Source organism: Heptranchias perlo, chromosome 33 (genome assembly GCF_035084215.1).
Source record: "Heptranchias perlo isolate sHepPer1 chromosome 33, sHepPer1.hap1, whole genome shotgun sequence".
NCBI classification, from domain to species: domain Eukaryota; kingdom Metazoa; phylum Chordata; class Chondrichthyes; order Hexanchiformes; family Hexanchidae; genus Heptranchias; species Heptranchias perlo.
In genome coordinates this window covers 23231365-23245447 of record NC_090357.1, presented here as the reverse complement: position 1 = coordinate 23245447, position 14083 = coordinate 23231365, and positions in this window count along the sequence as shown.

Here is a 14083-nt window from a genome sequence, read left to right as displayed (position 1 = left end):
CTTCTAACATTGCAATAACCATTTAGCCCAATCCATTTTTACACAGGGGCCAATGTATAAGGGAAAGAAAGAAAGACTTGCATTTATATAGCGCCTTTCACAACCTCAGGACATTCCAAAGCGCTTTACAGCCAATGAAGTATAGTCACTGTTGTAATGTAGGAAATGCGACAGCAAGGTCCCATATAGTGATATTGGTTGAGGGATAAATATTGGCCAGGTCTCCCCTGCTCTTCTTCAAAATAGTGCCAAGGGACCTTTTACATCCACCTGAGAGGGCAGATAGGGCCTCGGTTTAACATTTCCTCTGAAGGACAGCACCTCCAACAGTGTAGCACACCTTCAGTACTGCGCTGGAGTGTCAGCCTAGATTTTCTGCTCAAATCCCTGGAGTGGGACTTGACCCCACAATCTTCTGACTCAGAGGTGAGAGTGCTACCCGCTGAGCCAAGGCTGACACCCCATAGTGTCATTCTCACTGCCCATTGCCTGTTATCGAATCACAAGACACAGAGGCCTGGCTGCATGTGTCTATTCCTTGATAAAACACCAATCCCAATCAGCGTGGAGTGCATTGTTTACAATGTCACTGTGCAGCAATGCATAATGTGCCATCAAGGAAGATAGTGGAGGAGATGCCTTTAAGAGTGAGAAGGAAATGTCTCAGGCAGTGGGCAGAGGCAATTGGTGGGCATGAGAGACTCAGTCCTGTCCTCGTTAAAGCACCAAGCTTTATCAAACCCACTGCTACAACTGACAAGTTCCGTTCTCTGGCACTGACAGCTCCCTGAGCCGCAGAATGTTGCACCTCCCTTTCAAAAAAAAATAATCTGCTTAATAGGATATAAACTTGATAAGCCAGCAGACTCGGCTTTCAACTCTAATATCTTTAGCATATTAAGAGACATTTCAGTCACAGTGCCAGCTAGCCCGAGGATGCACAAACCCTGAACGTCAGCTCCAATGCTATCATCACAGTGGCAGACATCCCGATTACAAGTGACTTGTTAACATGGAGTCCATAATGAGAGCTTTTTTTTAAATGTCATATTTACAGTACAGCTGAAGCCGGAGCTGCACTGTAAAAGGAGCCAGTCGTGGTGCCTATGGCTGCACAAAGAGTGGTTTCAAGGGATGCTTTAACTCACTGGTGTTGCTAACCCCAACCCAATACTTCCAGCTGCAAACCAGAGGCACCACATTGCCGCAAGCTACATTTTTCTCTGGCTGCAGATGTGCCGAGTCTTCAGCCCAGCTGTGCAGGCCAGCAATGCAACTTTTTTTTTCTCCAGACATGTGGAAAGTTACACTGCCAGTATCAGCCATGGTTCAGTGGCTCTTGCCTCTGAGTCAGAAAGTCGTGGTTTCAAGTCTCACTCCAGGGACTTGAGCACAAAATTTAGACAGCCAATTTGCGCACAGCAAGGTCCCTCAAACAGCAATGGAATAATGACCAGATAATCTGTTTTTTAGTGATGTTGTTTGAGGGATAAACATTGGCCAAAATGCCAGGAAGAACTCCCTGCTCTTCTTCGAAATAGCACCATGGGATCTTTTACAGCCACCTGAGAGGGTAGACAGGGCCTCAGTTTAACATCTCAGCCAAAAGATGGCACCTCCAACAGTGCAGCATTCCCTCAGTACTGAAACGTCAGCCTAAATTATGTGCTCAGGTCTCAGGAGTGGGACTTGAACCCACAATTTTCTAAATCAGAGGTGAGAGTGCTACCCACAGAGCCAGGGCTAACACCTCACAGCTGATGAAGCCTATGTTCTGCTTTATTTGAAGCTGATAAAAGATCTTTTTTCACATCAGCAATGTGCATGGGACTACACCCTAGTGACACAAAAATTCCTTAAACTGTCTGGCGACAAGGTTCGAGGATTTGTTGACACTGCATAAACAGGCCAAACCCTTAAATAGATAGGCCGGGAAATCTGTCAGTGCGTGTCAAAAACTTCCCTGACCTTGCTGACTAGATGATAGATAAAGTATTCTCTCCACTGCGCTGTTTGGTTCAAATAAATCAAATGGCCTCAGAGTGAACTAGCCCTGAACTGCAATGTGAACACCTTCATTCACACACACACTGAGCTGCACTCACTTGTACCTGCAGAGTATCCATGGACATTGTCTGGTGAGAAAGCTAGCTCCATAGCACCCTCTCTCTGCTGAACACAGAACACTCAGCAACAACACCCCATGCCTGTTAAGGGGCTGAGTATAGCAACAATGAGCACGAAGGTTGTCCCTTGTGAATTCTTTCCCTGCAATTTTCTCCCATTTTTTCCTGTAGGATTCACAGTTCCCATCCATTTTGCTCTAACTGCCCATTTGTTAAGCAAGACCTGAGTCTATGAGTTGTTGCAGTTTTTGTATCCTCACACTTGTTACTTTGGAGAATAGCATGAAGGATTTGCAGGCTGACAGGTTAATCAGGTGTGAACACTCCTTCTATGGCCATGTTTATACCTGTAAACAATTTTACAACACCAAGTTATAGTCCAGCAATTTTATTTTAAATTCATAAGCTTTCGAAGGCTACCTCCTTCCTCAGGTGAACGATGTTTACAATTGTCAACCCCAGTCCATCACCGGCATCTCCACATCATGTTTATACCAGTCAATAGGGTTGGTTAGTCCGAAACAACAGGAGGGTTTTATGGGCTCTCACAACCCATATGATGAGGGGGTTTGGCCACCCACACTCACTGGACACAAGTATCCCCGCTGGATGTTAACCCAGAATTCAAAGCCTGAGCTCCGGTCTCCACTCACCGGGACTGTCTGGAGCGGGGTCCGAACCCTACACCTTCTGCCTCAGAGGCAGGAATGCTAGCACTAAGCCAAAGGCTCGCTCCGGAATCAATGAGTGTGAGTAGGCTATTTGACCATGGGGAGAGGTTAAGGCCAAGCCTGGTTCTGTGCACACATTTCGGAAGGAACCCTAGATACCAATCAAGAGAACATAACCTGGATGATTTTCCCTTTCCCTAGCCTGGCGATTGTCAAGCCAGCTGTAATAGCCCTGCCACAACTCTGGTTAAGACTAGGTTGAGTTTGGCACCGTCCTGCTCTCTACGGCTCAATACCACAGCTGGCAGTGCAGTTACCCACTAAGCCACCAGGGGGACATTGATTCTTGAAACTTGATTGTTCCTTTTTTGCTCTTTGAGGTTCTCTACAACACACCAGAAACCAACTGGTCTCGTACCAGTACCTAAGTAGCTCTGAGGATTGGATTAATATTAATTTACAGTAATGCAATTCCTCAGAGATAAAACTATAGGAGTGAAGATAGCATATCCCTTTAAAAAGCAAGGCTTGCCAACAAGATCACTTTTACAGATCAGTTATACAGAGTTCTCATTATCTTAACGTTTTGCTTCTGTCAGTTTCCTAAATAGTTCTCTTTAAATATGAGCGTTGGTGGCAATACATGAAGAGCAGCTCGGGAGGTGCGACTGAACCAGGAACTGTGAGAGAGTTGGATTAATGGCAACAGGGATGTAGTCAGTATCCGGGTGCTGACTGGGAGGGGCTTCTAAGCCGGACAGTATGGAGGAGATGCATTAACATCCAAAAGAATGCAATCAGTAACACAGGGCACCAGTTGGGAAGAGTTATCGAGCCTAATGGCACAAAGGAGATGGATTGATATCAGTAGACACATTAGGGTACAAATACCATTATTTGCAATACTAGGGTTGGAACACTGCCTATCGGGACATCCATTCAACTTGCTGCCTACAACTGTTCCCACCAAAACTTCTGCTGTGGCTCCTAATTATGTACTTAAAGCCATATAACGGGTGTCTCTGAGAGATTTCATACATAGACGCAGGATTATTGAGTGCTGCAGCGATTTAAAGGGCTGCAGCAGAGAACTACAGAATTAACTTTTTCCTTCCCATACTGGCTCATGATAAAATAATAGAATTTGCAGTAAAAAATAAAATGGCTGCTGGAAGACCATTGAGTAGGACAAGGAACGCACAACCAAGGGCAGCGACTGCACAGTTTTACTGTGCTAAAGTGTGACAAATCACAAGACTGCAAACACAATGAATGAAAATATTTTTGCACTGTAATGATGTGCTGTGCTCAACATCTTCCAGTTCCTTTAAATCACTTGTTTGCATTTTGCACTGAAAATTTGTCTGAAGTTTGCAATGTGTGAAATTTCTTTAAATAACAGCTACAGCAGATTGTAAAGACAATGAGCAAATTGCAGCAAAAGTCTTATTTAAGGTTTTCCCTCAGGATCTAAAAATAAAACACATTAAATAAAAGAAATAAAAGACATATTTTGAAATTCAAACCAATAAATCCAATGAATTAAATTTCATATGAGCCCAAAGGGAAGGGGTGTTGAACATTCATGCTATCTCTCGCCAACAATGGGATCCAGACAATGCACAGATATATTTGTGGATGGTGCCCTTGAGATCCTGATGTATTCAGTGAGACAAAGCCAGGTGCCCTGGTTAGCATTCAAGGGTACCCACCCCAGACAGGTGTCATCTGAAACACTTGGCAGGAGACAGCTGACAGGTTGCTTGCAATAGCCAGAGAGCTGGCTGCAAATTTGGAAGAAGATCGCAGACCTGAGGGAAAGTGCCAAGATAATGCTACCTCGCAGATAACTGCACCAGTATTTATCAAAAGTGCACGTCATAAAGTGCGACCTCGGAATCTGATCGTCTGATACTGCTTATCCCTCCAAGGCTTTCCTGCAATCTTACGTGCCTTCGAATGCATAAAGCGTATGACCGCACAGGAACGTGGCACACATACAGGCTGCAACTTATATCTGAAACAGCTACCTCACTGAAGTATTAATGGTGCTTCACACAGCAAATCCCTCCAACACACCCCAGTCGCATGATGCATGTTACATAGAAATACAGAAACAATAGGCCATTCAGCCCCTCGAGCTTGTTCACCATTCAATTACATCATGACTGATCTAAACCTCAACTTCATTTACCTATCTTTGACCCATATCCCTTGATACCCTTACCAATAAAAATGGGTATGTTCCCATGTAAAAACATAGGAACAAATGTAGGCAATTCTATTAGATCATGGCTGATTGGCACCTCAACTCCATATCGCATATCCCTTGATGCCCTTATCTAATAAAAATCTATTGATCTCAGTCTTGAAAATTTCAATTGACCAGCATCCACAGCCTTTTGGGGGAGTGAGTTACAGATTTCCACTACCCTCTGTGCAAAGAAGTGCTTCTTAATTTCACTCCCAAATGGCCTACCTCTAATTTTAAGATTGTGCCCTCTTGTTCAGGATTCTCCCACTTGAAGAAATGGCATATACCCTCTGGAATACTTTAATCATTTTAAATACTTCGGTTAGATCACCCCTCAACCGTGTAAACTCAAGGGAATACAAGCCAAGTTTATGCAACCTATCCTCATAACTTAACTCTTTAAGCCCTGGTATCATTCTGGTGAATCTGCGCTGTACCCCTTCCAAGGTCAGTATATCTTTCCTGAGGCTCGGTGCAGTACTCCAGACAAGGTCCAAACAAGACTCTGTACAACTGAAGCATCAGTTCCTCACTTTGAATTCCACTCCCCTTGAAATAAAGGCCAACATTCTGTTAGCCTTTTTGATTACTTTTTGTATCTGTGCGGTAGCTTTTAGCGATTTGTGTACATGGACACTCAAATCCCTGTGCTCCTCCATAGCTCTGAGCCTCTCATCATTAGGAAAATATTCCAATTTATATTTCTCAGATCTAAATTGGGTGACCTCATACTTCCCAACATTGAACTCGATCTGCCATAGTTTTGCCCACTCACTTAGTCTGTCTATGTCCCTTTGTAACTATTTTTTTCCATCCATACAACTTACTGTGCCTCCTAACTTAGGGTCAAATGCAAATGGATATAAAACTCCCTATTCCTTCATCCAAGTCATTAACATATATGGTGAAAATCCCTCCTACAGATCCCTGGGGAACACCACTTGCCACCTCCTGCAATCAGAGTACCAATCCTTTATCCCTACTTTCTCACTCCTACCTCCCAACCAATTACCAACCCATGTCACAAGGTTACCTCAAATTCTTTATGCTTTCACTTTTACTAATAATCTCTTGTGTACAACCTTATCAAACACCTTCTGTAAGTCCACATAGACAACATCCATAGACACTCCCCTATCTACCATGCTAGTGATCGCCTCAGAAAATTCGACTAGATTCGCCAGACATGACCTGCCCTTCACAAATCCATGGTGATGCTCTTTGATCAACTGTTACCTGTCCAAGTGCTCAGTCACTCTGTCTCTAATGATAGATTCCAGTAACTCCCCCACAATTGACGTACAGTTTCTGACACATGGGATGGGCTGCAGGATGCCCATATGGATGTTATCAATAACCCCTGCACTTTGTGAAATGGGGCAGTGTGGTGAGATTGGGCAGCCTTGTCGTGTTTCTGTTCCTATTTAGTCAGAAAGGAGATGAAAGTATTGATCCTGCTTAACAATACACCAGTAAATTGTTTTGATACGTCTGAGGGAACAAAATTGGCTGATTCTGCAGGAGGTGCCTATGCTAGCCTGGAAGGAGCCAGAGGTAGTAAGTCAAGGGAGGAGGTGACCTTGGCAGTGTTGTCCCCACGGTGAAAGTTGGCTATAAATCTAACTGAAGCAGATGGCGTACCTCTGCACTCGCCTCACTGTTGACCCAGAACCAGCAGAGACAAATCCCCCTGGTCATTTTCAGGTAGGTCTGCCAGATCCTGAAGATACAGTTGTGGCATAATGACAGGTGTGGGCACACTGGCTCTGGTGCCAAGAGATCTTCCTGGCACATCTCCTTTGTCCTCAAACATGTTCTAGGGGCATTTGGAAAATGAACCTAAACTTTACACTATTCAAAAAATGGCAGTGCGTATTTAAGAGCTCCCTCACTGACAGGCAATGATGTCACTGGCCTTAATGCCCACTTTCAATGGGCAAATTGAACACTAGGTGGGACTTCTGTCTGAAGCACAGAAAATCAAGGCTACGTCTCAATTTCCTCAATTCACAGAGCTAGGCCGTTCAGGGGTGATGTCAGGGAGCATTTCTTCACACAAAGGGTAGTGGAAATCTGGAACTCTCTCCCCCAAAAAGCTGTTGAGGCTGGGGGTCAATTGAAAATTTCAAAACTGAAATTGATAGATTTTTATTAGGCAAGGGTATTATGGGATAAGGAACCAAGGCGGGTAAATGGAGTTAAGATACAGACCAGCCATGATCTAATTGAATGGCGGAACAGGCTCGAGGGACTGAATAGTCTACTCTTGTTTTTATGTTCCCTCTGTTTCCCATACTAAATCATTCTGTCTCTGGTTCTGTCCAAATTACAATGAATTGAATTGTAAGCTTTTCTCTACTTGTCCTTTCCATTTTTCTGGCTCATGTTCTGATGATTTTAGATAGCGAATGGCTGGTTGAAGTGCAGGCAGTGGTGGTCTCCTGTTACCTGTTATATATAAAGCCCTCAAGTACCAGAGGCACAAACACATCCCGGAGACTCAGTCTCTCCTCTTCCTACATTTCTTCAGGTATTTGGTTTATAATCGTTCGGGCGTAGGATTTTCTCCTCAATTTCTAAATTTCTTTGCCAGTTTTCGCTCCCCCTCCTCTCCTGAGGGAACTGACTCTTGATGGAAAACAGCTCCACAAATGCCAAAAGTGTTCTCATAGCTCACCCCCAAGTGGCCATTCTCCATGTGTGAGTCCAGACAATGAGTGTCAGTAGACTGCTCGACTGTGGAGGGCATCGGAGCTGAGCCCAATCCTATCCTCACCTGACATCCTCCTACACATGCTTTCCAGCAAAAGGCACAGGGGCAAGACTGTTGTTATCTTGTTTTCCTCCCCTGCAACCCTAGCCCAGGGATATTAAAGTACAACACTAATGCCCCAAATGCTTTCTGGACTGAGATCAACTAAACAACAACAACCAGCATTTATATTGCCCCTTAGTAAAACATCCCAAGGCGCTTCACAGGAGTGTCACAAGACAAAATTTGACGCCGAGCCACGTAAGGAGAAATTAGGACAGGGTCAAAGAGGTAGGTTTTAAGGAGCGTCTTAAAGGAGGAGAGAGAGGCGGAGAGCTTTAGGGAAGGAATTCCAGAGCTTAGGGCCTAGGCAGCTGAAGACACGGCCGCCAATGGTGGAGCGATGAAAATTGAGGATGCGCAAGAGGCCAGAATTGGAGGAACGTTGTAGCTTCGTGGGGTCGTATGGCTGGAGGAGGTTCCAGGGATAGGGAGGGGCGAAGCCACGGAGGGCTTTGAAAACAAGGACGAGAATTTTAAAATCGAGGCATTGCCGGGCCAGACACAGCACAAATCAGGGATTGAACCTGGAACCTTGCTGTTCATCATGGCTCAGTCCCACATTTGGAACAGCACTTGATGACTGAGCCATCAGTATTGGATTTCCAAAGCGGATAATGTAGGGATTTGTCATTTTAATAGTTCAAGCAGACGGCCTAGAGGGAAACAGCAGAGCGGATATTATCATTTGAAGACAGATATTTTAAATATGTTCAGCTGTCTTCATGCTGACCTGTTCCTGAGTCCTCAACAATCCCACAGCAACTGCCCCGTCCTGCATCTGGCCGTGAAAGATCACTGTCAGACAACAGGACCCAGCACTGACCCATGGCCTCCCCTGGTCCGAGACTGGCTATCTGAAGCTTTGCCATCATTTCTTTCTAACATACAAGTTATTTCACTGTGAGGCACGTTGCTTAAAGCTGCGTGACCGTGCGATTTTCATATTTTATATTGGAATTTACTTTGAAACGTAGCTTGAAATAATTGGCAAGTGGTCGGTGACTTTTTTTTCCCGAATAGAAGTGAACCCTTCATCAGCTTTTTTTATTCTTCTGCCTCTCCTGACTCAGGCTGGAGGATGGCTCTATGGGCATCAGCAGCTTTCTGGCATTTCACCCAATCAGCCATTCTTCACGATTGAGTCTCGACAGCGAGTACTATTCATCCGTGACAGGCATCACAGTCGAGCCCAAACATGTCCTCAACCGACATTTGCACAGGCATACATTCTAGCACCAATTCACTGGATGGTGAGCGGGAATGGGAATTAGGATTTACAACCCTCCTGGATTGTCCTCGTGGCTCCAGGAATTAAAGATTAATCTTTCCAGACACCGCTGAGGGCAACTCAGGAGAAAAAAAATCAGAGGGGCATTAAAAAATAATATTGGAGATTGGGAAAAAAGGCCGTTTGCCTGGCAGTCAAGAATCATCCAGTTGGGTAACAAAGGGTCTGTCTGGTGCGGGAAGGCAATGCGCCCTGAGGAGGGATGTGTTAGCCCAATGGCGGGAGTACGGGGGCGGTTGGAGGTCGGAAGTCATGTAATGAAACCTCCTGGACTACGTCCAACTAGAGTTGGCGACCCTAGTGGGACGCCTGGCTGTTTTGCCTCTCCCTAGCTTATGGACACTGAGACCACCTGCAGCATTCCCACTGGGCTGAGATCAGCTAACTCAGCACAGATAGTGGGTCGAACGTGGGACGTGTGTGGCTCAGTCCTGAACTTTATATCTGACCTACTCCGATGAATGTCAGCCGGCCGTGGGGTGGGTGGGTGGTGGGGAAGTGGGAGCTATGCCGGGAAGCAGCACCAGTGGGTAAAACCAGGCATGGCAGGTCTCCACAAGGCCGCAGGACAGCCTTTTACATTACATTATGGGTGTTGGGAGAGCAAATGGATTTACCATCAAGCTGTGTTTTGGTCTCCCTGGGAACCATCAGCAAAGCATGTTCCAGGGAGAAACATACACTCAGGATGGCCATGACAAGTTGGCCTCCCATGCATGTGCAACGTAATTGCGTTATAAGTGCCAACCTTGGCGCAGTGGTACCACTCTTGCTTCTGAGTCAGAAGCTCGGTTCCTGAGCCCCAAAACTCTAGCCTGACCCTTTGTTGCAGTACTGAGGGAATGTTTCCCTGCCTGTCTCTCAGATAAGATGTTAACCTGAGGCCCTCTGAGGGTGACATTGCGCTATTTGAAGCACAGTAGGGGAGTTGTCCTGCCCAGCATTTATCCCTGCAGCAAAAACAGATTATCTGGTTATTCATCTCACTGGTATTTGTGGGACCTTACTCTGCGTTAAATTTTCTGCCGTGTTTGTCTACATAACAGTGACTATACTTCAAAAGCACTTGACTTGCTGTGAAGTACTTTTAGATCTCCTGATGATGTGAAAGGCACTACATAAGTGGATGTTCTTTCTTTCACAATGTCATTGATCTGTGACATTATTACATACAGTGGTGTATCCAGGATGGCATCTACCTGGGGGGGGGGGGGGGTGGGGGCACATCTACACACAGAGAGGATCCAGGCCTTCATTACCTCCAGACTCGACCATTCCAATGCTCCCCTGGCCGGCCTGTCATCTTCTACCCTCCATAAAATTCAGCTCATCCAAAACTCTGCTGCTCGTATCCTAACTCGCACCAAGTCCCGTTCACCCATCACCCCTGTGCTCGCCAACCTACATTGGCTCCTGATCCGGGAACACCTCGATTTTAAAATTCTCATCCTTGTGTTCAAATCCCTCCGTGGCCTTGCCCCATCCTATCTCCGTAACCTCCTCCAGCCTTACAACCCCACCGAGAGCTCTGTATTCGCATATCTCCATTTCTGGCCTCTTGCGCATCCCTGATTTTAATCGCTCCACCACTGGCGGCCGTGCCTGCAGCGGTTTGAACTCTAAGCTCTGGAATTCCCTCTCTAAACTTCTCTGCCTTTCTACCTCTCTCCCGTCATTTAAGGCGCTCCTTAAAACATACCTCCTTGACCAAGCCTGTCCTAATGTCTCCTTGTATGGTTCGGTGTCAAATTCTGTCTGATAAGCGCTCCTGTGAAGTGCCTGGGGACCTTTTACTAAGTTAAAGGCACTATATAAATGCAAGTTGTTGTTGTTGTGCTGCTGCCAGTGCAGGGCTTTTACTGGGGACTTATGTTAGACTGGCAGCAGGCACTAAGACCCAGCAAAAAAAAAGGCAACTTCTGGACGCTATTTTACCTTCATCTGGTCACCGGCTGTACAAGAGCCGGGCTATGAGATACAGTGACTGCAGAACAAAATAAGAAGCAGTTAAGGTACAAAATCAAAGCAAAATCCCTCCTCAGGTGGGGGTCATTGATAATAATGAATTTTCTTAGTAACAATTCCCTGATAATGAGCAGGGTGGGGGGGGGGGGGTCCTTAAATTGAAAGCTCTTCCCTCACAACCTATTATCCTGCAAGGTTCCATTGATCGCAGTACCTTACTGATATTATTGTGTGCATCACATAAAATAAACTGCTCCGTTCGTTGTAATGAATTCATTTTCTTCATAAAACGCCACCTTTTTCAGTGATCTGACCTTGATGTCAATGTGACTGCACATCCCTTGTCCGAATACAAAACGAAACTTTACAATGGATACCTTGACAAGCAAGCTGACTGAGGAGACAAAGGGTGAGATTTACCTGCTGACAGAGACAGAAGATTGTATTATCTCCAGTAATGATCTGATTTCAGCCTGACTGATGTGCTAATGATGGGCAACTACAAGGGTTCTCTGTTTGCTGTTGTGAGACGTCTAGGGAACTAGTACTGGAGCAGAGTGTTAGAACACTCTGCTATGTGCATAACGGGGCATGGGGTAGCATGGGGGTAGGTGGAGAGGTGGCACCAGGGCTTGGTTGAGTTTCTGCTGATGAGAATTCATTGAAAACTTTAATAATATGGACAAAGAGCCTGTAGAACATCCTTAATCAGGATGTGGAGATGCCGGTGATGGACTGGGGTTGACAATTGTAAACAATTTTACAACACCAAGTTATAGTCCAACAAATTTATTTTAAATTTCACAAGCTTTCGGAGGCTTCCTCCTTCCTCAGGTGTGATTTTCCACACCATTCACCTGAGGAAGGAGGAAGCCTCCGAAAGCTTGTGAAATTTAAAATAAATTTGTTGGACTATAACTTGGTGTTGTAAAATTGTTTACAATCCTTAATCAGAGCAAGGATGCAGCCGGTGGCTAGGAAAACACCAGGCAGTATGAGCCCCCTTACTACATACTAGGATTGCCAACCCTCCAGGATTGTCCTGGAGTGTCCAGGAATTGAAGATTAATGTCTAGGACACTGCTGCGAGCAACACCAGAGAGAAAAATCATAGGAGCATTAAAAAAATTGTGTTTTTTTCATTTTCTTTGAACACTTTTGTTTATTAGTTATAAAAATATTGGAGTTGGGGAAAAAGGCTGTTTGACAGTCAAAAATCATCCAATTGAGTCATGAAGAGTACGTTCCCTTTCCAATTGGTGTGGGAAGATGGTGTGGCATTAGGATAGATGTGTTGGGCAACCAATGGCAGGAAAGTGGGGGCAGGGCAGTGGGAGGCGGGACGCCATGTGATGAAACCTCCAGGAATACATCCAACCAGAGTTGGCAACCCTACTACATACCTACCCTCTACACAGATCACAGCCGAACAGAGACCTAGAACTTCCTCCGAATGGACAGATCTCCGCACCCCATCTACTGCCCCTGAACTGCCCTGAGGTACCAAGTGTCACCACAACTGCACGCCCAACGAGACCCATCACTCTCTCTCTCTCTCTCTCCCCCTTTGCGACCCGAGTCTTCTGACAAGGAAGGTCCCTGAACCTGATAATCAGTAACCCCATCCAAGTGTGAAGAACCGCATAGGACCCTCAATCTATGCATCTGTTATTGCGTAGCATGACATGACCTGAGCATATGTAAATTCTTCTGCAAATCATTTATAAAATAATTTGTACAAACAAAAAGGGAATAAATTTCACCCAAACAATGAAACACAGACAACAACGGCCAGATTTGGTGTCAGTTTATCTTGTAGAAACTTTTGGACATTGTATTCAGAAATCGTAATGTCCAATCCAAAAGTAGACAGTGGCCATGTTACTTCCCCCATCCCAATTTCAGGGTAAAACCGAATTTCCCACTTCTGGTGTTGAAGTCGATTAGGAAGAGACTGGGAGAAGTTGGTCTCCCCTGTTTATAATAATATTATGGGTAACTGCAGGACTGGGCTCAGCTGTGATACCCCATCCTGGTGATGGGACCTCATACTCAGCTTGACAAGTGGTGAATGTCACACTAGGAGAGGGGGGGAGGGGGATGGCACTCTTTTGATGGCTATTGGCCCCCACAGAGCTATACACAGAGCTATACTTCAGCACGAGTTGGAGATATCGGGGGAGAACATTTCTTACAAATTGAAGGGCATCTGATGCTCCATTGACTTTGGAGCAGACACATTTATACAGTTGAACAAAGTGTGCCATAATAGGCAAATTGTGTGGAAAAGCAAATTATATGCACCAGCTGCATTAACTGGGCACTGGTTTAAATAAGTAACGTTATGCCTCTCACTTGCCCAGCAATGATTAGGGAGTAAAATGATTCAAAATGCAAAAATTGAAAGAGCTCTCCCGATGGCCTAGTGGAAAGATGGTAAAGAAAGAACGAACTTGCATTTATACAGTGCCATTCACAATCTTAGGACGTCCCAAAGTGCTTTACAGCCAATGAAGTGTAATCACTGTTGTAACGTAGGAAACGTGGCAGCCAATATGCACACAAGGCCCCACAAACAGCAATATGATAATGACCAGATAATCTGTTTTAGTGATATTGGTTGAGAGATAAATATTGGCCAGTACACCAGGGAGCACTTCCCTGCTCTTCAAATAGTGCCATGGGATCCTTTACGTTCACCTGAGCGGGCAGATATGGCCTCAGTTTAATGTCTGATCCGAAAGACTCCATATTGCACTGGATTATGTGCTCAAGTCTCTGGAGTGGGATTTGAACCCACAACCTGCTGACTCAGAGGCAAAAGTACTACCCATTGAGCCAAGGCTGAGTAGCGAGTGCAGAGAGCAAAAAAGTCCAGGATCAATGGTCTGCTTTGAGTTAATTGATCTCAGCTAGGGCTTCACTGTTGGCTTTACTGCCTCTCGATTATCAGTCCAGGGTTCC